The following is a 23,295-nucleotide window of genomic DNA, read 5'->3' as shown; positions in this document are numbered from 1 at the left end:
AGATGTTACATTTTCTATTCTCCCCCCCCCCTTTTTCTTACCCGTTACCCTTGCATATGGAAGAATATAAATTTCCAGTTCATTACAGTCCCACTGTGTCTTGCTCTTTTCGCACTCGTTGCGTTGTTGACCGCGGAGTTTGCAGATGTCTTTTCTCCTTTGGCGTTTGGTCTTCTGTCGATAGTGTCTTTCCCCTCTGGTCTTTGTCTCTGTTTCCTCCTGTATCGAGTTGGGTATTTTCCCGGAGCAGGTCCCGAAACACCTCTTCTGCTTCTTGATGGTCACTATAGGTCTGTAGGGTTCCACCCGGAGTAGTGACTCGCAAAATCGCCGGATATTGTAACTGAAATTTCAGTCCCTTTTTATGGAATGCAGTGCATATTTTACTGAACATCTTGCGCTTTCTAGAGACTTCCGCCGAGTAATCACCAAATAACATTACTGATATTCCGTTTAACTTTGTCGGTCCTTGTTGCGTTTTGTACGCATGTAATAAGGCTTCTTTGTCTGAATAGTCCAAATAACGCACAATGACCTGTCTGGCTTTTTTGTTGTTGAAACCAGATTGAGGTTGCTGATATTGGTGGTCTGGACCCACTCTGTGTGCTCTTTCAACCTTACATGGGCCATTCATATTTAAGACTTTGGGTAAATCGTATTCACATATGCGTTTTAAGTGTAGCGCTGGTATGCTTTCTGGGAGGCCCACTATTCGAATATTGTTTCTTCTTGACCTATTTTCTAGGTCGTCTAGTTTAATAGCCATCTTTTGTTTCTCATTTAGCAGCTCTTGTAATTTCTCATGCGTGTCTGCGGCCTCATCTTCCAGCATTGACACGCGCTGTTCCACCTCATCTAGCCTCGTGCCATGTTGGGCAATATCTGTTTGTAGTGTTTGCAGGGAAGTTGCTATTGCAGTTGCCAGGGTGTCCTGAATGTCTGGCGTTATTCTCTTAGCCACTTCAGTTGCCAATTTTTTATAATTTATCAGGGTCGCCATACCTGACACTGGCTCTGCTTCTACCCCCTCTTCATCTGATGGCAGGTCCTCCAGGTCTGATGATGGACGGCTTAACGACTGCTTTTCTTTGCGAGTCACTGGCGGCATATTTGGCTGTTGAGACTCAGCGGTTTTTAATCTCCCTTGTCAGGCCCTGTGTCAATTGACAACACAAATCTCTGCCGTTCACGTGTGTAAGATGGCGCCCGTCACCAGCAGGAAGGGGGAAGAGCACGTGACAATGGCGCCGCGAGGCGGGATGTCGGCACCACCGTTCGGGCTATACGCGGTGAGTTCTATTTTTATTTGCCCGGTTTGTTCGTTTCTCCTAGGGGTCTGAGTTTTCCCCTGCTCGTCTGCTTGTTACGTGCAGTCTCCCCTGCCTCTTTCCGGCCTGCAGCGCGAGCTGGAGATATTACTCACTGCGCTCCTGTTTGTGGGGTGCTTGCTTCTTCAAGACTGTTCCGTAACCTCTTTCGGTGTGTGCTCGGTCACCTCCTTCAGCGATGGTGTGTCTTCTCGGTCCTGTGCGTTATGATAGTCGGTCTAACTTGTCAGGTAGATTAGGAGAGTTCTTCGCCACGTCCTCACATGTCAGCGCCGGAACCGGAAGTATACAATTATTTTTAATGTCAGTGAGGAATATGTCTGAGGTATAGGTGTGGTACCCTTGTGATTATCAACTTTCAAGTATCCTTGTTGGTGAATCGTGTGTCAGTAATCCATCTAAAGGAGGTTGTTTTTCATCTTTGGCAATATGTTGGCTCGTTATTGGCGCTGTTGATTCCATTTTCTCTGATGGATTTAGTTGGATGCAATTTAGAACTTGAAATACATTTCTCTATATTCTATGAGTCCAGCAGATGTGTGTTGATGAGCTCATGCGGTCTATTGCATTTCTATTTTTATGGCCTGAGATATTGCAATATGTGATGTATCGGAAGAATATTTATATATCTTTTCATCGTCAGCTTTTTCAAGGGTTCTGTTTCCCCTTTTTTGTGTATTTGGTGTGGCTACATACTGATTAGATGTGCATTAGAATTTAGTTTATGGCACACTTATGGCCATTTAAATTGATGTATACATTGTTTATATGGTGGATATTTTTAAATCCTATATTAAAATATTCACTATTACACACACACACACATATATATATATATATATATATATATATATAGAGAGAGAGAGAGAGAGAGAGAGAGAGAGAGAGAGAGATACCTCTATATATATATATATATATATATATATTGTGAGACAGTGACAGGTAAAAACATTGAGGGAAGGTACATTTCCCCTAGAATCCTGTCATATGTATCCTAGGCTCCAGGGAATGAGTAGTTTTTGCAATAGAAAGCTCTAGCTTTCCAATCTCGGCTTAAGGAAAAGCCGGAAAAAGGGCCTGGAGTTGGATTGGGGAAGAGCAGGGCGGGTTCCCCAATCCCTAGTCCATCTCTGTTTGTAGGACAAGACTGCTGCTCAATTAGCTGCACCTGCAGCCTGTATATAAAAAGGTGCAGACACAGTGTGTGTCAGTCTCAACCCTGACTCAGACTGGAGACTACTAAGTCTGGAGTAGCCTGTATTCTATGTGAGTAAAGACCTGTGTTACTTTGTGTCCAGTGCCTGGTAGGAAGGCACTTGGTATAGTTAGATAATATCTTGTTTAGTTAGTGCTCAGACGAGCAGGATTTATTTTGTATTTTGCCTTGTTGTACAAGAGGCTGTTTCTTTGACAAGAATAAAACACAGGCAAAGCCCTGTTATGAACTTTAATGCACGGTGTCCCTGTCTCTGGCTACTAAGAAACCGCTGTACCAACCTCTCCTGATGCTAAACCCCCACAATATATATATATATATATATATATATATATATATATATATATATATATATATACTAAGTAACATTGGGGCATGTGTTATGGCCTCTTATATCATATTTGTTATTTGATATACATACAATTTACAGGGGGTGATTAATTACTACTGTTTATTCATACAGTCTATGGACTTTTTATAATATTCATATTTTGTGTATAATGTGATTCTAATAAAAATTCTTTTTCACAGGGGTGGAGGTTTGTATATTAAGTTTCCACTTGACACTTATTCACGTGTGGTCACTTTTTGGTGTTTTATTTACACGGCGCTGTGCTAACATGATCAAGCTGAGAATAGGATAAATCTGGCAACTTTGCCCTTTTCCAATATGGCCGCACCTATTCATGTGGTGCGTATGCGCCGCCCTGGTCCCCTCCTCCCGGCGCCGTGTGATGATGCGGGTGCGCATGAATATGTGTTATCTGCCTCCCTGCTGTTTCGGGTGATGGGATCATGGCGGTGCCGCATGGGTACATGACAGCTGCTCACAAGGTACTCTAAACTAATGTGATTTATATTACACCTGCTTTTAACATGTAGGATGCTTTCTGATTGGAACATATGATCCGGTTCCTTCCTATTTAAGCTCATGACTCCTCACTGACCATTACCCCTTGAAAAAGCTGACGGCGAAACGTACGTCGGGATGTCTGGTTGTGGTTTGCCTTATTGAGGGGCAGACATGCAAAATACGGGTTGGTATTCGATATGAACTTGGATCTGTGATCATTTTTTTCACCTCTTCACCTGTACTTCCTATCCAGTGACTACATATTTATGTATTGGCAATTTATGAGGTGTTTTTGTACAGCGTTGTGAATACCTATATACTATACCGCCCTGTCACATGTATATGTAATGTGATGCATTGTGGCTCCTAATACCACTACCACATTTTTATTATATGTTGTCTTATATTTTCTACATACATTCTAAATAAAGATATTTTTTGATATATTGGTTAGTGCTATATTTGTACTACTGGTGATTTATATTCTAGATTTATTGTCTATATACATCTTGATAGGTATTCTAATGTAGTAGATGTTACATGCAGTCCTATGTAACACCACAGATAACACACTGTGATAACTCTCTGAGTACAGATAATGTAGTAGATGTCACCTGCAGTTCTATTATGTAACAGCACAGATAACATACAGTGATAACTCTCTGAGTACAGATAATGTAGTAGATGCACACACACTGAAATATATACACATACAGACACATATATAGGCACTTAGACACACAAATACACACACAGAGATACATATACACACATATTAGAACTTATACACATACAAACACAGAGACAAGTAGAGAAACAAACAGAAGACAGATTAACCCCTTAGTGTCTAAGCCTGTTTTGGCCTTGTGGACACAGCCGATTTTTGCAAATCTGACATGTGTTAGTTTATGTGGTAATAACTCCAGAATGCTTTTGCCTATCCAAGCGATTCTGACATTGTTTTCTCGTGACATGTTGTACTTTATGATATTGAAAAAATTTGGTCGTTAAATTCAATATTTATTTTTTTTAAAAAACACCAAAATTTAGAGAAAATTTGCAAAAATCTTAATTTTTCTAAATTGTAATGTATCTGCTTGTAAAACAGATCATAATACCACACAAAATAGTTACTAGTTAACATTTCCCATATGTCTACTTTATATTTGCATCGTTTTTTGAACGTCCTTTTATTTTTCTAGGACGTTACAAGGCTTAGAACTTTAGCTGCAATTTCTCGCATTTTCAAGAAAATTTCAAAAGGCTATTTTTACAGGGACCAGTTCAGTTCTGAAGTGGCTATGAGGGCCTTATATTTTAGAAAGTCCCCATAAAGCACCCCATTTTAAAAACTGCACACCTCAAAGTATTCAAAACAGCATTCAGAAATTATTTTAACCCTTTAGGCATTTCACAGGAAATAAAGCAAAGTAGAGGTGAAATTTACAAATTAAATTTTTTTTTTTTACAAAATTCATTTGTAATACAGTTTTTTTCTGTAACACAGAAGGTTTTACGAGAGAAACACAACTCAATACTTATTGCCCAGATTCTGCAGTTTTTAGAAATATCCCACATGTGGCCCTAGCGTGCTTATGGCCTTATGGCCTCAGAAGCAACGGAGCACCTGGTGGATTTTGGAGCCTCTATTTTATTAGAATATATTTTAGGCACCATGTCAGGTTTGAAGTGGTGCCAAAACAGTGGAAACCCCCCAAAAGTGACCCCATTTTGGAAACTACACCCCTCAAGGAATTTTTCAAGAGGTAAAGTTAGCATTTTTAGCTCACAGGTTTTTTGCTAAATTTATTGGAACTGGTCTGTGAAAATGAAAATCTACTTTTTTTCTGAAAAAACATACGATGTTTTAGTTTTTGCAAGGAATAAAGGAGAAAAAGCACCCCAACATTTGTAAAGCAATGTCTCCCGATTACGGCAATACCCCATATGTGCTGTTTGGACCCACGGCAGGGCTCAGAAGGGAACGAGTGCCATTTGGATTTTGGAGCGCAGATTTTGCTGGAATGGTTTTCGGTGCCATGTCGTGTTTGCGAAGCCCTGGAGGGACCATAACAGTGGAAACTCCCCAAAAGTGACCCCAAGGAATTTTTCTAGGGGTATAGTTAGCATTTTGACCCTACACGTTTTTGCTGAATTTATGGGAATTATGCCGTGAAATTGAAAATCTAAATTTTTTTCTAATAAAATGTAGTTTTAGCTCAGATTTTTTCATTTTATAATAGATAAAGGAGAAAAAATACCCCAATATTTGTAAAGCAAACTCTTCTGAGCACAGCAATACCCCATATGTGGTAATAAACTGCTGTTTGGACATATGGCGGAAGTTAGAAAGGACGGAGCACCATTTGACTTTTGGAGCTCAAGTTTTGCTGGAATGGTTTGCAGCCCCATGTCACATTTGCAAAGCCACTGAGGGGCCAAAATAGTGCAAACCCGGCAAAAGTGACCCCATTTGGGAAACTATATCCCTTGTGGAATTTATCTAGTAGTATAGTGAGCATTTTGACCCCACACTTTTTTTGCTGAATTATTGGGATTATGCAGTGAAAATGAAAATCTACATTCTTTCCACTAAAATGTTGCATTTTTTTCATTTTCACAAGGAATAAAGGAGAAAAAGCGCCCCAACAATTGTAAAGCAATTTCTCTCGAGTACGGCAATACCCCATATGTGGTCATAAACTGCTGCTTGTATACACCGCAGGGCTCAGAATGGCAGGAGTGCTACTTGGCATGTAGATTTTGGTTGATTGTTTTTTGGGCGCCATGTCGCATTTGCAGAGCCCCTGAGGTACCCGTACAGTAGAAACCCCTGAGAAGTGACTCCATTTTGGAAACTTTACCCCTCAGGGTAATCATCTAGGGGTGTACTGAGCATTTTGATGCCACAAGTGTTCCATAGATTGTATTAGAATGAGGCAGTGAAAATGAAAAATATTTTTTTTTTCCAAAAATATGTCGTTTTGCACCCAATTCTTTTTTCCACAAGGCGTAATAGGAGAAAAAACAACACATAATTTGTTACCCAATTTCTCCTGAGTACGGCAATACCCCATGTGTGGCCCTAAACTACTGTTCGGGCACATGGCAGAGCTCAAAATGGAAGGAGTGCCATGTGGCTTTTAGAGCACAGATTTTGCTGGACTGGTGTATGGGCGCCATGTCGCATTTCCAGAGCTCCCTTAGGTACCAGAGTAGAGTGTAAAACCATGAGAAGTGACCCCATTTTGTAAACTACACCCCTCAAGGCATTTATCATTTGCCTGGACATATTACAGGGCTTAGGAGTGAAAGGCGCATGTGAGACCTATTTTGGTGATTTTCGCAGCATTAGCCCACAATAGCAGGGCTCTTGGGTCAAATAGTAAAACAAACCCCCAAGTAGTGACCCCCATTTTGGAAACTGCACCCCTGAAGGCATTTCATTAAGTGGTGTAGTGAGCATTTTGACCACACAGGGTGGTTTTTTTCTATTAGAAATGAACGCTCAGTGGATGGTGCAAAGTGAAAATTGCAAATTTCCACAGGTATGTGCCATTTTAGTGCACAATATTTTGTGCCCAGTTTGTGCCACTGAAGACAATCACCTCAAACTGTTAAGCGGGTTCTCCCGGGTATGGCTATGCTATATATGTGGACGTAAACTGCTGCTTGGGCACGCTGTAGGGCTCAGAAGGGAGGTAGCGCCATTTGGCTTTTGGAGCGCAGATTTTGCTTAGTGGTAGTTTTTTTGGGGGTTTTGCTGGTATTTCAGTTTATTATGTGGTGGCATATGTAAGCTGTGTGGAGTATATCAGGGCATAATAAGAGGGTATAATAATTGGGTAAATAAATAATTATCCACAGATGTGTGGCCGGTGTCGCACTGATAAATGGTGCCAGATCTTATTCGCTTTTGGACACTTTGCACATTTTGCATCGCCATATTCTGAGAGCCAGAACTTCTTTATTTTTTCTCCACCGGAGCTGTGTGAGGGCTTATTTGTTGCGGGACAATCTGTAGATTTCATTAGTACCATTTTGGGGTACATGTGATTTTTTTTTTGATCACTTTGTATTTCATTTGTTTTGGCAAGCAAGGTGACCAAAAACCTGCAATTCTGATGTGTTTTATTATTTAATTTTTTTAAGGTGTTCGCCATGCGCTTTGAATGACAATTTTACTTTATTCTGCGGGTCGGTACGATTACGGCGATACCATATGTATATCGTTTCTCTTATGCTTTGCAGCGTCTACACGATAAAATCACTTTTGTTTCAAATAATTAATTTTTTGTGTCACCATATTCTGAGAGCCATAACTTTTTTATTTTTACGTCAAAAAAGCTGCGGGTGGGCTTGTTTTTTGCGGGACGGGCTGCAATTTTTAATGGTATAATTTTGGGGTACATGCAACTTTTAGATCCATTTTTTTATTCTGTTTTGCGAGGGGTTGTGACTAAGGCTGGGTTCACACGACCTATTTTCAGGCTTAAACGAGGCGTATTATGCCTCGATTTACGCCTGAAAATAGGGCTACAATAAGTCGGCAAACATCTGCCCATTCATTTGAATGGGTTTGCCGACGTACTGTGCAGACGACCTGTAATTTACGCGTCATCGTTTGACAGCTGTCAAACGACGACGCGTAAATTGACTGCCTCGGCAAAGAAGTGCAGGGCACGTAATTTGAGCCGTTCTTCATTGAAGTCAATGAAGAGCAGCTCAAGATTTACAAGCGTCACAGACACCTCGCATAATGCGAGGAGGAGCTTTTACGTCTGAAACGACGCAGCTGTTTTCTCATGAAAACAGTCTGTCTTTTCAGACGTAAAAGACAGTTCACGTGTACACATACCCTAACAAACAGCGATTCTGGAATGGTTTTTTATTTTATTTTTTTACGGTGTTCACCATACGGGTAAGATAGCGTGATCATTTTATAGTTTGGGTGCCTTACGGACGCGGGGATACCACATATGTGTACTTTTTTTAATGTTTGTTTTTTCCTATAATAAAAGGCTTATTATAGGAAAAAAGGCTGTTATAGTGTTTTTAACATGAAACTTTTTTTTTTTTTTTACTGTTTTACAACATTTTTATTAACTTGCTTTAACTTTTTTTGTGTCCCACCAGGGAACTTGAAGACATGAAGCCCTGATCGCTATTCTAATACACTGCACTACCTACATAGTGCAGTGTATTAGAGCTGTCAGCTATTCACTGACAGCAAGCCTATTAGGCTTCGCCTCCCGGCGGGGCCTAATAGGCTTCCGTACTAGGAAGCGATTGTTAGGCTACGGTTGCCATAGCAACCATCGGAACACCCGCGGGTACCGATGGTTGTCATTAGCAACCATAGGGTGCGATCTAATCACTTAGATGCAGCGATAGCTGTATCTAAGGGGTTGATCGGCCGGATCGGAGCCTAGCTCCGGCCCTGGCCGTTGCAGAGGGGTGTCCGACAGCTTCTTACCAGCGGTGATAGCGCTGGCTCAGCTTCTGAGCCAGCGCCATCACATACACACGTCATGGAGCTGTGATTGGCCAGTCTGCTTTGACTAACCAATTAAAGCGATTGCCGGCAGGAGACCACTGTGAATGGTCCCGTGCCGTCTAACTGTGCCGATCAACTGTCATAAACAGTTGACGGCAATGTTCTGTCACCTTGTCCTTTGACAGGGTGACTGTTTTTAGCTAGGACGCACCGGTACGCCCTGGTGCCTTAAAGCACTTCAATGCAGGACGTACCGGTGCGTCCTGGTGCGGTAAGGAGTTAAGCACCCACCATCTCCTTCAGCACAGGCTTCTTCGAGGGCGGGCTGTGGTAGAAGCTTCCTCCTCTCTTCTAGTGTCTCCTCCTTGCGGGCCCTAAGTCTGAGACACTCCAACTGTTCTTGGATTGGCTACAGCTGCTCATGTGAGCAATTCAGTTCAATCCACGAAAAGAGGGTGTGTCTTAGAAGTGCTGGAGTAGGTTTGTCTCCTTCTCTGAGCTAGAGGAGAGGTTTGGGGTCTCGAGGACGGCTTTTTATCATTATCTCCAGTTGAGACATGCCAGCTCGGCTCAGTTCGGATCTGTCACGCCAGCTTTGGGGTTTTCTGGATTGGAGGACCTGCTCGGCACCCCAGACCTTCCTAAGACCCTTACTCAGACGTATGCCTTGTTGCTGTCCTCTGTAAAACGTCCCTTTGATAAGGCGTACCTGGGGTGGAAGAGAGATATTCCTGATTTGTCGGAGGAGGAGTGGAGGGAGGTGGAGCTTTCCTTCTTTGATTCAGTAGTTAGTGCTCGAGATTTTTTAATACAATCACGGTTTCTACACAGAATTTACTATACTCCGGTTAGACTTCAGAGAATTGGGGCCTCTGGGTCGGACAGCTGTTTTAGGTGTCAGTCGGATGTTGGCACGTACCTCCACTGCCCTAGGATTTCACTATTCTGGTCAAGGGTTGTAGAGTTTCTTCATGATAACTTTGAGTTTCCTCGGGTTCTCTCCCCTCAGGTGTGCCTTTTGGGCATTATGAATGAGTTAGTACAAGGCTATTATGACAAAATCTTTTTCCGATTTGTTTTGTTCTGTGCGCGGAAGGTTATGATTATGGAATGGAAGGCCACGGTGTCCTAGTATAGAACATTGGTTGCATTTGGTAAATAAGTATGTACCCTTATATCAGAAGTTATACATTAGCAGAGGGTGTCATGACAAATTCGGGAAGATATGTGCTAGATGGATGGAGATTTCGGACACTGCTGTCTGATCGACAGGTGTGAATGGAGTGTGACTGGTTGTTTGTTTTGTCTGTTTTGGCAATAATGACGTTCAAATGTTGATCCTGTTTTCTTTGCAATACACTTATATGCACCTGTGATCCGTTAAGTTTCCATGCAGGCTTTTGCTATGTGACTGTATTTGTATCTATGATGATTGTTATTGCCAACTAGTGTGGTTGGTCAGTATGTTATGTATGCTATGTATGTTTTTGTGCGCAATTTTGCACTTTTGTACATTTGTATTTTGAGAAAAAGTTAACAAAGAAAACCTTTTAAAAAAAGAAGTGCTGGGGTAGCCAACCCCCGCCCCTGCCCTGTGAGTGACCTGACTGCTGGTAGGACAGGTCACAAAGTTAGTTTTTCTAGAAAAAAATAAACATTCCTGCAGCCCCCCCACCGTGCTGGACACCCTAAACACTGCACCCCCAGTGCCTAGTGGCAAATACAGTCCTGCCTGGACGGTAATAATGCCTCCTTGACAGTAACAATGCCCCCTTTCTCCTCAAACACAGTAATAATGACCACCTCTGTGCCCACTACAGTAAAAATGGCCACTGTGTACCCCCTAGAAAGCAATAATGCTCCCTAGAAAGTAAAAATGCCCCCTGTGTGCCCCCTAAAAAATATTAATGTCCCCCTGTGTACCCCCTAAAAATTACATATTAATTTGTGCCCCACTTATAAACATTCCCACACCTTTGTGCCTACTGATAGCTAATAGAACTGAGCAGCTGAGACATCTTCTGGACTCTGGGACAGGCAGCGTGATGCAGTGATGTCATTGAACCACCTGCGATGGAATGCTGATGTCCTTTATGTGGGTCTAGCGACTTGTAGGCACTAGGTCTACGGCGGCCGGTGGGCTACAGGACAGAGAACACACATAGTGAGGACGTGGATGCAGTTGAAAGTGGCGTTCGCCTGTGTGTCTGGGCCCAGGCAGCCCACTGGCCAGCCTGGCCCAACAGGAGTCTGGTTGAGCAGATTACCAGTGCGGGCCTGCTTGTTTTCTTTTCTAAGATCAGTCAAAGGGGCAGCAATAGTGGCAAAGTTTGCAATGAACTTCTGATAATACCACACTAAGCCCTGTAAAGCTCTGACCTTTTTCTTGGTTATCGGCTGTTGCCAGGCATGTATGGTTTCTATTTTTTTTACCTGTGGTGTGATTATACCACAGCCAATTAAATAATCCAGGTAGTTTGCCTCCTCAAGGTAGATGTTGAAATTCATCATGCCCGACCCTTCTTTCCCCCGACATCTGCCTATGTGCGACGGTTGAAGGTTGGCCGTTTCTAATCTAATCTACACCGTGTTCCAAATTATTATGCACATTGGATTTAAGTGTCATAAACATTTAATTATTAGTTTTTCAATTAAACTCATGGATGGTATTGTGTCTTAGGGCTCTTTGGATCATTGTAATCAATCTCAGGCACCTGTGATAATTAGTTTTCCAGGTGTGCCCAATCAAAGGAAAAATACTTAAGAAAGACGTTCCACATTATTAAGCAGGCCACAGGTTTCAAGCAATATGGGAAAGAAAAAGGATCTCTCTGCTGCCGAAAAGCGTGAAATAGTGCAATACCTTGGACAAGGTATGAAAACATTGGATATTTCAAGAAAACTTAAGCGTGATCATCGTACTGTGAAAATATTTGTGGCTGATTCAGAGCACAGACGGGTTCGTTCAGATAAAGGCATAATGAGGAAGGTTTCTGCCAGACAAATTAATAGGATTAGGAGAGCAGCTGCTAAAATGCCATTGCAAATCCGCAAACAGGTATTTGAAGCCGCTGGTGCCTCTGGAGTCCCGCGGACTTCAAGGTGTAGGATCGTCCAGAGGTTTGCAAGTGTGCATAAAGCTATTATTCGGCCACCCCTAAACAATACTCACAAGCAGAAACGGTTGCAGTGGGCTCAGAAATACATGAAGACTAATTTTCAAACCGTGTTGTTTACTGATGAGTGCTGTGCAACCCTGGATGGTCCAGATGGATGGAGTAGTGGATGGTTGGTGAATGGCCACCATGTCCCAACAAGGCTGCGACGTCAGCAAGGAGGTGGCGGAGTCATGTTTTGGGCTGGAATCATGGTGAGAGAGATGGTAGGCCCCTTTAGGGTCCCTGACAGTGTGAAAATGACCTCTGCAAAGTACGTATAGTTTATGACTGACCACTTTCTTCCATGGTACAAAAAGAAGAACCGTGCCTTCCGTAGCAAAATTATCTTCATGCATGACAATGCACCATCTCATGCTGCAAAGAATACATCTGTGTCATTGGCTGCTATGAGAAAAAGAGCAAAAAACACGGCGCCACATGGTGTAGGTCAGTAGGTTAAGCAGGTAAAGGCTGAGAATGTACTATGCTCACCTGATGACAGAGGTTTAAGTCACGATATAAATCCACAGGTGCTGCTGCCAGATCCAGGCCGGTTACCATATAGGTAACCGCTTGACGAGATGAGTAAGGGAATAGAAAGAAGGATGGATCTTTTGGAGGCACTGCTGCGTGGTACGATCAAAGAAATGGCAAACAGATTGTTTGGAAATAAAATCTGTTTTTATTCAAGAGATAGGTGGCTATCTCTTGAATAAAAACAGATTTTATTTCCAAACAATCTGTTTGCCATTTCTTTGATCGTACCACGCAGCAGCGCCTCCAAAAGATCCATACTTCTTTCTATTCCCATACTCATTGGCTGCTATGGGCATAAAAGGACAGAAACTCATGGGGTGGCCCCCATGTTCCCCTGACCTCAACCCTATTGAGAACCTTTGGAGCATCCTCAAGCAAAATATCTATGAGGGTGGGAGGCAGTTCACATCAAAACAGAAGCTCTGGGAGGCTGTTCTGACATCCTGCAAAGATATTCAAGCAGAAACTGTCCAAATACTCACAAATTCAATGGATGCAAGAATTGTGAAGGTGATATCAAAGAAGGGGTCCTATGTTAACATGTAACTTGGCCTGTTAAGTATTTTTTGATTGAAAGAGCTGTAAATATGACCTCCCGATGCTGCAAATTCAACAAATTACCATTTTAGTTCTCTTTACAACCTTTAAAATGTTTTGATCTCTGTTGTGTATAATTGAAACAGTGCATTTTGAGTTTTTTACTTCTAAAAAAAAAATCTTATCATTAGGAGATTTGTTCAAAAAATTTGCATTATACTCCAACGGTTGATGGCTTGAAGATTATACTGACTATCATTTGCATCGACTATTTGGGAAAATCAGCGAAAAATAAAAGTTGCATAATAATTTGGAACGCGGTGTAATTTGTATGGCCAGCTTAAGACATCATGCACACAACAGTAGTTTTGCGGCCGTATACTATCTGCAATTGTGGATATTATAGAACACAAGCTTTCCTATGAACCAATGCACACGACCGTGGTTTCCATGTCATTATATATGCGGTCCGAGCTCATTGAAATGAATGCAAACAGTCCGTGATTGCGGACGGCCCACGGATGACCCTCCGCGACCTGTCTGTGCCATAATCACGGACCAAGCACACAGCTACGGCCGTGTGCAGGAGGCCTTAGTCATTGCAGAATTGCAGTGACCTCATGTTTTGGTATTAGCACTATATAGCTGGACCACTTATTTTTGACACCTCAATCTGTACTAGGTCTAACATTTTCTGGACCTTCTCTGAAATACAATCCTCAAAATTTAAATGACAACACAGAGAAGGAAAAGTTCTGGAATTGTGGATATAACAGGATCGATAGACATGTAAAAAAGCCAAGGTCTGAACATGTAGGACCCCTAGATAGTGGTAATGGGGAGTTAGTCACAGGGGATCAAGAGAAAAATTACTAAATGGGTTCTTCATTTCTGTATATACAACAGAAGAAAGAGCAGCATATGTAGCCGCTGCCAGTGCTGTTAATATATCAGTTGATATACTGAATTGGATGAATGTAGATATGGTCCAAGTTAAATTAAACAAAATAAATGTACATAAGGCCCCGGAACCAGATGGGTTACACCCTAGAGTTCAGTTATTTCTGTCCCCCTCTTCATAATATTTAGAGATTCTCTAGTGACTGGTATAGTGCCAAGGGACTGGCGCAGGGCAAATGTGGCGCCTATTTTCAAAAAGGGCTCTAGGTCTACCCGAGTAATTATAGACCAGTAAGACCAGTAGCTTAACATCCATCGTGGGGAAAATGAGGGGCTATTGAGGGACTATATACAGGATTATGTGACAAAAAATAGTATTATAAGTGACAGCCAGCATGGTTTTACTAAGGACAGAAGCTGTCAAACCAACCTGATTTGTTTTTATGAAGAGGTGAGCAGAAGCCTAGACAGAGGGGCCGCTGTGGATATAGTGTTTTTGGACTTTGCAAAGGCATTTGACACTGTCTCTCATAGACGTCTAATGGGTAAATTAAGGACTATAGGTTTAGAAAGTATCGTTTGTAATTGGATTGAGAATTGGCTCAAGGACCGTATCCAGAGAGTTGTGGTCAATGATTCCTAATCTGAATGGTCCTCGGTTATAAGTGGTGTACCCCAGGGTTCCGTGCTGGGACCACTATTATTCAACTTATTTATTAATGATATAGAGGATGGGATTAATAGCACTATTTCTATTTTTGCAGATGACACCAAGCTATGTAGTAATGTTCAGTCTATGGAAGATGTTCGTAAATTGCAAGCGGATTTAAACAAACTAAGTGTTTGGGCGTCGACTTGGCAAATGAGGTTTGATGTAGATAAATGTACAACCTGCATGCATCGTATGTCCTAGGGGGAGCTACACTGGGGGAGTCACTTGTTGAGAAGGATCTGGGTGTACTTGTAAATCATAAACTAAATAACAGCATGCAATGTCAATCAGCTGCTTCAAGAGCCAGCAAGATATTGTCGTGTATTAAAAGAGGCATGGACTCGCGGGACAGGGATATAATATTACCACTTTACAAAGCATTAGTGAGGCCTCATCTAGAATATGCAGTTCAGTTCTGGGCTCCAGTTCATAGAAAGGGTGCCCTGTAGTTAGAAAAAATACAAAGAAGAGCAACGAAGCTAATAAGGGGCATGGAGAATCTAAGTCATGAGGAAAGATTAAAAGAATTAAACCTATTAAGCCTTGAAAAAAGATGACTAAGAAACAATCTGCCCCGCCTAAATGTTCACATGCCCATTTTCCTCATATTTTCACTGCAAATAATGAGAGTAAGAAAGCTGGGGTGCTCTTAGCAATTAAGGATACACTGGCCTTTTCCTATAGGGATTCATGGGTAGACGCACAAGGGAGACACTTTATTATCACCTGTGATATTAATAACAAAACATACACCTTAGTTGGGGTATATACCCCCAATCAAAGACAAATCTCTTTTCTTAATGAGCTTCTTAAGTTAGTAAATAAGGTCAAACAGGGATCCCTTATAATTTGTGGAGATTTTAATATTACATCTTATCCTGACATGGACTCTATGAATGTGGTTGGTAGGAGCAATCCCTCTATAGCACAGTTACTGAAAGAAGAACACTTGCATGATATATGGAGATACTTACACCCTGGGGAAAGAGATTACACTTACTTCTCCCATACCCATAATTCTTACACGAGAATAGATATGTTTATTATAGATAGTGAATTGGTGCAAGCAGTGGAATCAACTTCTATTGGGCATATTACATGGTCTGATCACGCACCAATTTTACTCACTGTTTTAGAAAAATATAATTTCCAAAACCATAGACCATGGCATATGAATACATATCTACTGAATATGCCCAAACACAAGGAAACCTTAGCAGGAGCTATTCAAAGTTACTTTGAAATTAACTCATCCCCTGAAATTTCTGCATCCACAGTTTGGTGCTGCCACAAAGCAGTTATACAGAGAATTTATTAAATTAGCGGCTTTAGAAAAGAAGCAGAAAGAGTCATGTAAACACTCCATACTGACTCAGTTATATCACCTGAAGCACTTGAATAAATTGAAGCCTAATGCCCAAATTGCGGCCCAGATTAGAGAGCTTCATAAACAACTCCACTTATTGCTGTTGTACAAATACGAAATGGCTTTGAAACGGATGGAAGCACAATTCTATGTAGCTGGAGATAAAGCTGGGGCTACACTTATTAGGAGAGTTAAAAAATATCAGGCCAGGAGTACAATAGGTTTCATTGATCACCCTACAAAAGGCAAAGTTCATAATCCGGTAGATATTGCTGGTGCATTTGTTGCATACTATGAGAAGGTATACAATTTAAACACAGATGAGACGGTTCCCCAGCCTACAGACAAGCTGATTGAGAAGTTCCTACGTGGACTAGATCTCTCAAAGCTAGATGACTTACAAACAGAATCTTTAAATGCTCCTGTATCAGTAGAAGACATAGGGAAAGCTATTAAAACTATTAAAACCTCAAAAGCCCCGGGTCCTGATGGGATTCCAGGAGAGTACTATAAAACTTTTCCTGACCGCTTATCAGACGCTTTGGCCCAAGTGTTTAATGCCTCAGTACATGTAGGTTCCTTCCCTAAGGAAATGCTGGCAGCTGCAATTATTGCCTTGCCAAAACCTGGGAAGCCGCCAACATCACCAGGTAATTTTAGACCAATATCTCTGTTGAATACGGATTTGAAATTGTTTGCAAAAATCTTGGCCCTTAGGTTGGACCCTCTCCTTCCCTCACTAATAAATGTAGACCAAGTTGGGGTTGTCAAGCACAGACAAGCTACTTACGGTACTAGGAGAATGATAGACTTAATTCATATTGCTCAGTCTTCTTCTGTACCTGCGGTGTGCCTCTCCTTGGACGCCGAAAAGGCTTTTGACAGGGTTCACTGGGGCTTCCTGTCACAGGTTCTTACTAAATTTGGGTTTGTGGGGTGGATCCATAGAGCTATAATGTCAATGTATACCTTACCTTCGGCCCAGATTTTCATATCAGGGATAATCTCCAAATACTTTTGCTTGTCAAATGGTACAAGACCGGGATGCCCCCTTTTACCGCTAATCTTCATTTTGATAATGGAGCCATTTGCTTCGTCTATAAGATCTCACCAGAATGTCACAGTTATTTCCGTCGGTAATGTGCAGCATAAAATTGGACTGTATGCTGATGATGATCTTGACTGTAACCTCCCCAGTTCAATCTCTCCCTCATGTCCTGGCGAGTATATTAGCCTTCAGTAAAGTATCTTATTATAAAATGAATGACTCCAAATATGCAATGTTACCAATTCACGTTTCTAAATCTCTTAAAAAACATATTTCTAAACTAGCTTGGCGGAAGGCCATATATCTTACCTAGGCATTACGCTTATGGCTAAATCGGCAGATATGGTTGCCTTTAACTTTAAAGATCTCTGTTCCTCCATTAAGGCTCAAATTCAGCAGGTCTCTGATGTTATTATATCATGGGTGGGTAGGATAAACCTAGTAAAGATGTGGCTCATGCCAAAGATTCTTTAATATTTAATATTCTTTAATATATCCCTCTACAAATACCATTGAGGGTTATTACTGATTTACAATCCACACTTCTTAAATTTGTATGGGCGAATAAAAGAGCTTGTATCTCTAAAGCGTTAATGACCACCCATGTGTCTAGGGGTGGCTTAGGTGTACCAAATATCTATCTGTATTACATGGCCGCTGCCCTGGCGGCGGTTAGGTATTGTTGGGACCCGAAGGTTAAAACTCAGTGGACACAAATAGAGAGTGTCCATACATTTTGATCAGATATTAAAGCTGCCTTACTGGGTGTTTTGGTAGGTTCACAAACTGATCTCAGCTCTTTACCTACGACTAGGCACATGATTCAGATGTGGAGCAAAGAGGTTAAGGTATATAAAGTGTATCATTGTTCCCTAATGAAATGCCCATTCATATATCTTTCCCACTGGATACCTAATTTAGACCTCTCGGTGTGGTGCCAAGCAGGCATACAGCAGATATCTGACCTGTTTAATGGGTTGCACTTAAGCTCATTTGCGGACTTACAGGCTAAATTCCATATCCCGAATACTCACTTGTTTATGTTTCTGCAAATTAGGCACTTTCTTCAGAGAGGTTCAGCAGCTCTCCAGGCCTCTGGACCGTCTTCGGTGTTTCAAAGATTCTTGGATTCGGACATTACATCGCTGAAAGGTTTGGCCTCAGCTTACTTGTCCTTAAACACCCAGGGCTCATTTCTCAAATTGAAATACATGTCTCAGTGGGAGATGGATATGGGTCGGGAGTTCTCGGAGGAGGACTGGAGGGCTGCTTTACATCACTCACATAGGATATCCAAATGTGTCAATCATATAGAAGCCGTTAGGAAAATTCTGTTTCATTCGTACCTCACACCTGTTAGGCTACAACATAAGCAAGCCGGGGCTTCTCCTTTGTGTTGGTGGGAATGTGGAGCAAGGGGCACATTATTTCATCTATGGTGGACATGTAAATCAGTCTACCCATTCTGGAAGCGTATCTTCCGCTACATATCAGAATTAATGGGAGCAGAACTTTTACCTTCTCCTGCATTGGCTTTATTGGATATGCAGATAGATGAGATCCCTCTAGAATATAGGTGGCCAATAAGCCATATTCTTATCGCTTCCAGATTTCATATAGCCAAGAGATGGAAAACAGCTGAGGCTCTTAATCTCTCGGAGGTGCTAAACAGGGTTTATCTTCACTTCTAATACGAATTGCACTTTGCTACATCTAAAGGTTATAGGCAGAAGTGTTTGTCTCAATGGGCCCCTTGGACGGAGTTACCCCATGTTCAACTTCTGCTCCGTAAAATCTCTGTCACTCTGTTAATGTATCTGTGCTAACTTATACATGGTGTTCGTATCCTGTATCATCCTGTTCCTTTTTGACATCTCATATGTATAATTGCTTGTATTTATCACCACAACTCTTTGTATGTCTGTTTTTATGTTTGCTTGTCTGTTAATACGTCAGTATGTCAACGTCCGAGACACATTTCTGATATCTAAAGGTGCAAGCTTTTTCTGTGTTCAGTATACAATACTGTGGGACTATATCTTTGGGATGTTGTATACTTTTGTATTGTACTTTGGAAAAATAAAAACCAAATGGATTTAAAAAAAGACGACTAAGGGGAACATGATTAACTTATATAAATATATTAACCCCTTAACGCTCAGTGACGTACTATTCCATCATGGAAACCGCCCTGTTCGCGCTCCATGACGGAATAGTACGTCACGAGAGTAACGGCCATTTCGGCCGTCCTCCCGACACATACAGGAGCTGTGACAGCTGCTGTCTCGTACAGCAGCTGCTGCAGCTCCTACAGCGGGGACCGATCGCTGTGTCCCCGCTGATTAACCCCTTAAAAGCCGCGTTCAAAAGACATCGCAGATTTTTATGGGTTAAGCTACAATCGCCGGCCTGCTACACGATAGCGGCCGGCGATTGTAACTATGGCAACCGGACACCAAACAATGGCGTCCGGCTATGCCATCGACGGAAGCCTAGTGGGTCCTGACAGTCAGGACCCACTATGCTTGCTGTCAGTGAGTAGCTGACAGCTCTAATACACTGCACTATGCATGTAGTGCAGTGTATTAGAATAGCGATCAGAGCCTCCTGCCCTCAAGTCCCCTAGTGGGACAAAGTAATAAAGTTAAAAAAAGATGTGTGAAAATAAAAGTTTTAAAAGTAATAAAATTAAAAATCCCCCTTTTTCCCTTATCAGTCCTTTTATTATTAATAAAAATAGATAAATAAACAAATAAACTATACATAATTGGTATCGCCACGTCCGTAACTGCCTGAACTACATAATTATTTCATTATTTATCCCGCACGGTGAACACTGTAAAAGAAAATAATAATAAACCGTAACACAATCACAATTGTTTGCTCACTTCACCTCCCAAAAAATGGAATAAAAAGAAATCAAAAAGTCGCATGTACCTAAAAATGGTAATGATTGAAACTACAGTTCGTTACGCAAAAGATAAGTCCTCGCACGGCTTTCCTGATGGAAAAATAAAAAAGTTCTGGCTCTTAGAATATGGTAACACAAAAAGTGAATTTTGTAATTTTTTACAAAACGTATTTTATTGTGTAAACGCCATAAGACATAAAAAGACTATAAACATCTGGTATCGCCGTAATCGTATCGCCCCGCAGAATAAAGTGAATATGTCATTTATAGCGCACGGTGAACGCTGTAAAAAAAATAGAATAAAAAAACAATAGTAGAATTGCTGTTTTTTAGACACCACGCCACCTAAAATAGAATAAAAACTGATCAAAAAGCTGCATGTACCCCAAGAAAACTACAATGAATTCCTCAAGGGGTCTAGTTTCCAAAATGGGGTCACTTTTGGGGGGTTTCCACTGTTCTGGCACCACAAGACCTCTTCAAACCGGACATGGTGCCTAATAAAAAAGAGGCCTCAAAATCCACTAGGTCCTCCTTTGCTTCGGAGGCCGCTGCTTCAGTCCATTACCGCACTAGGGCCACATGTGGGATATTTCTCAAAACTGCAGAATCTGGGCAATAAGTATTAAGTTGCGTTTCTCTGGTAAAACCTTTTTGTGTTATAGAAAAAAATGGTATAAAAAGGATTTTCTGACAAAAATACATATGTAAATTTCACCTCTAATTTGCTCTAAATTCCTGTGAAACACCTAAAGAGTTCATAAAGTTTCTAAATGCTGTTGTGAATACTTTGAGGGGTCTAATTTCTAAAATGGAGTGTTTCATAGGGGGTTTCTAATATATAGGCCCCTCAAAGCAACTTCAGAACTGAACTGGAAACTAAATAAAAATAAAAACGAGGCAATACATCGCTTCTCCTAATGAGCATTCCCTACTCCAAGACGACCCCAGTTTTGACCGTTTGAATAAACGGAGACCCCTATTAGACCGTGTCAGTGCCCAGTTTTCCCAAGCATACACCCCCGAGAAGTGTATTTCTATTGATGAGTCCTTGGTACATTTTAAAGGGAGGCTTCAATTCCGCGAGTACCTGCCGGGTAAGAGGGCAAGGTATGGTGTGAAGATGTATAAGCTGTGCGAGAGTGCATCAGGGTATACCTACAAATTTAGGATATATGAACGGAAGGACACCAGTGCTCAGCCCCCAGAATGCCCCCCCTTACTGGGAGTTAATGCATAAATTGTGTGGGATTTGGTGCACCCACTGCTGGACCAGGGTTACCAACGCTACCTGGATAATTTTTATACCAGCGTCCCACTCTTCAACTGCCTCGCTTCCAGAAGTACTGCGGCATGCGGCACTGCTAGAAGAAATCTGAGAGGCCTCCCTAAGACTCCGCTTGGGCACAATCCAGCAGCAACATATTGTGTGTCAAGTACAAGGACAAGAGAGATGTCTTTGTATTGACCACAATACATGCCCACACCTGGGGTGTAGTTTCCAAAATGGGGTCACTTCTGGTGGGTTCCCATTGCTTTGATACGTTTGGGGCTCTGCAAATGCGACATGGCACCCGAAAACCAATCCAGCAAAATATGGACTCCAAAGAACAAATAGCGCCCCTTTCCTTCTGAGTCCTCCCATGGGCCCAAACGGCAGTTTATCACCACAAATAGGGTATTGCTGCACTCAGGAGAAATTGGGCAACAAAATGGAGTATTTTATTTCTTGTGAAAATAAGAAATTTTGACCTAAAACTACATATGATTGGAAAAAATAATTTTTTTTTAAATTCCAAGCCCAATTCAAATAAGTTCTGTGAAGAAACTATGGGGTCTAAATGGTCACATTACCCATCAATTAATTTCTTGAGTGGTGTAGTTTCCAAAATGGGGTCACTTCTGGTGGGTTTCCATTGCTTTGATACCTCTGGGGCTCTGCAAATGCGACATGGCACCCGAAAACCAATCCAGCAAAATCTGCATTCCAAAGAACACACAGCGCTCCTTTCCTTCTGAGGCCTCCCATGGGCTCAAACGCCAGTTTATCGCCACAAATGGAGTATTGCTGCACTCAGGAGAAATTGGGCAACAAAATAGGTTATTTTGTTCCCTGTGAAAATAAGAAATTTTTATAAAAAATTACATCTTATTGGAAAAAATTTCTTTTTTTTTATTTCACAGCCCAATTCAAATACGTGCTGTGTAAAAACTGTGGGGTCAACATGGTAACAACAACCATAAATTGATTCCTTGAGGGGTTTAGTTTCCGAAATGGGGTCACTTTTGTGGGATTCCTACTGTTTTGGCACCTCTTTGCTTCTGGAGCTTGTGTTTTAGTCCACGAGCGCACTAGAGACACATGTGGGACATTTCTAAAAACTGCAGAAAAGGACAATACATATTTAGTAGTGTTTCTCCGGTAAAACCTTCTGTGTTACAGAAAAAAATGTAATACAATTGAAATTCAGCAAGAAAAATTTAATTTGCAAATTTCACCTCTACTTTGCTTTAATTTCTGTGCAATGCCTGAAGGGTTAAATAAACTTTCTAAATACTGTTTTGAATACTTTGAGGGGGTTTAGTTTTCAAAATTGGGTGTTTTATGGGGGTTTCTAATACATAGGCCCCTCAAAGCCACTTTGGAACTGAACAGGTACCTTAAAAAAAAGGCTTTTGAAATTTTCTTAAAAATATGAGAAATTGCTGTTTATGTTCTAAGCCTTGTAACGTCCAAGAAAAATAAAAGAATGTTAAAAAAACGATGGCAATCTAAAGTAGACATATGGGAAATGTGAACTAGTAACTATTTTGGGTGGTATAACCGTCTGTTTTACAAGCAGATGCATTTACATTCTGAAAAATGCAATTTTTTATAAATTTTCTCAAAATTTTGCAATTTTTCACCAATAAACACTGAATATATCGCCCAAATTTTACCAGTAACATAAAGCCCAATGTGTCATGAGAAAATAATCTCAGAATTGCTTGGATAGGTTTAAGCATTCCGACGAAATTACCACATAAAGTGAAATATGTCACATTTGAAAAATGGGCTCTGAGCCTTAAGGCCAAAACAAGGCTGCGTCCTTAAGGGGTTAATGGCACATACAAAAAATATGGTGAAATCCTGTTCCATGTAAAACCCCCTCAAAAAACAAGGGGGCACAAGGTACAATCTGCAGCGGTTACAAGCCTTCTTTACTGTGAGAACTGTGAATCTATGGAATAG

General features: G+C 41.3%; 1 protein-coding gene across 1 annotated transcript in view; it reads left to right on the top strand.

The window, feature by feature from the left end:
* Positions 1-3,339: 3,339 nt before the first annotated feature.
* LOC142741243 (acidic mammalian chitinase-like) overlaps positions 3,340-23,295 on the top strand; it is a 159,045-nt gene continuing 139,089 nt past the window's right edge. The window contains exon 1 of the mRNA XM_075850645.1: positions 3,340-3,378. The gene's annotated coding sequence lies outside the window, so the exon portion shown is untranslated. The remainder of the gene's footprint in view (positions 3,379-23,295) is intronic.

Source organism: Rhinoderma darwinii, chromosome 2 (assembly GCF_050947455.1).
Source record: "Rhinoderma darwinii isolate aRhiDar2 chromosome 2, aRhiDar2.hap1, whole genome shotgun sequence".
NCBI classification, from domain to species: Eukaryota; Metazoa; Chordata; class Amphibia; order Anura; family Rhinodermatidae; genus Rhinoderma; species Rhinoderma darwinii.
Note: the sequence above shows the minus strand (reverse complement) of the source record. Positions and strands in the feature narration are given on the sequence as shown.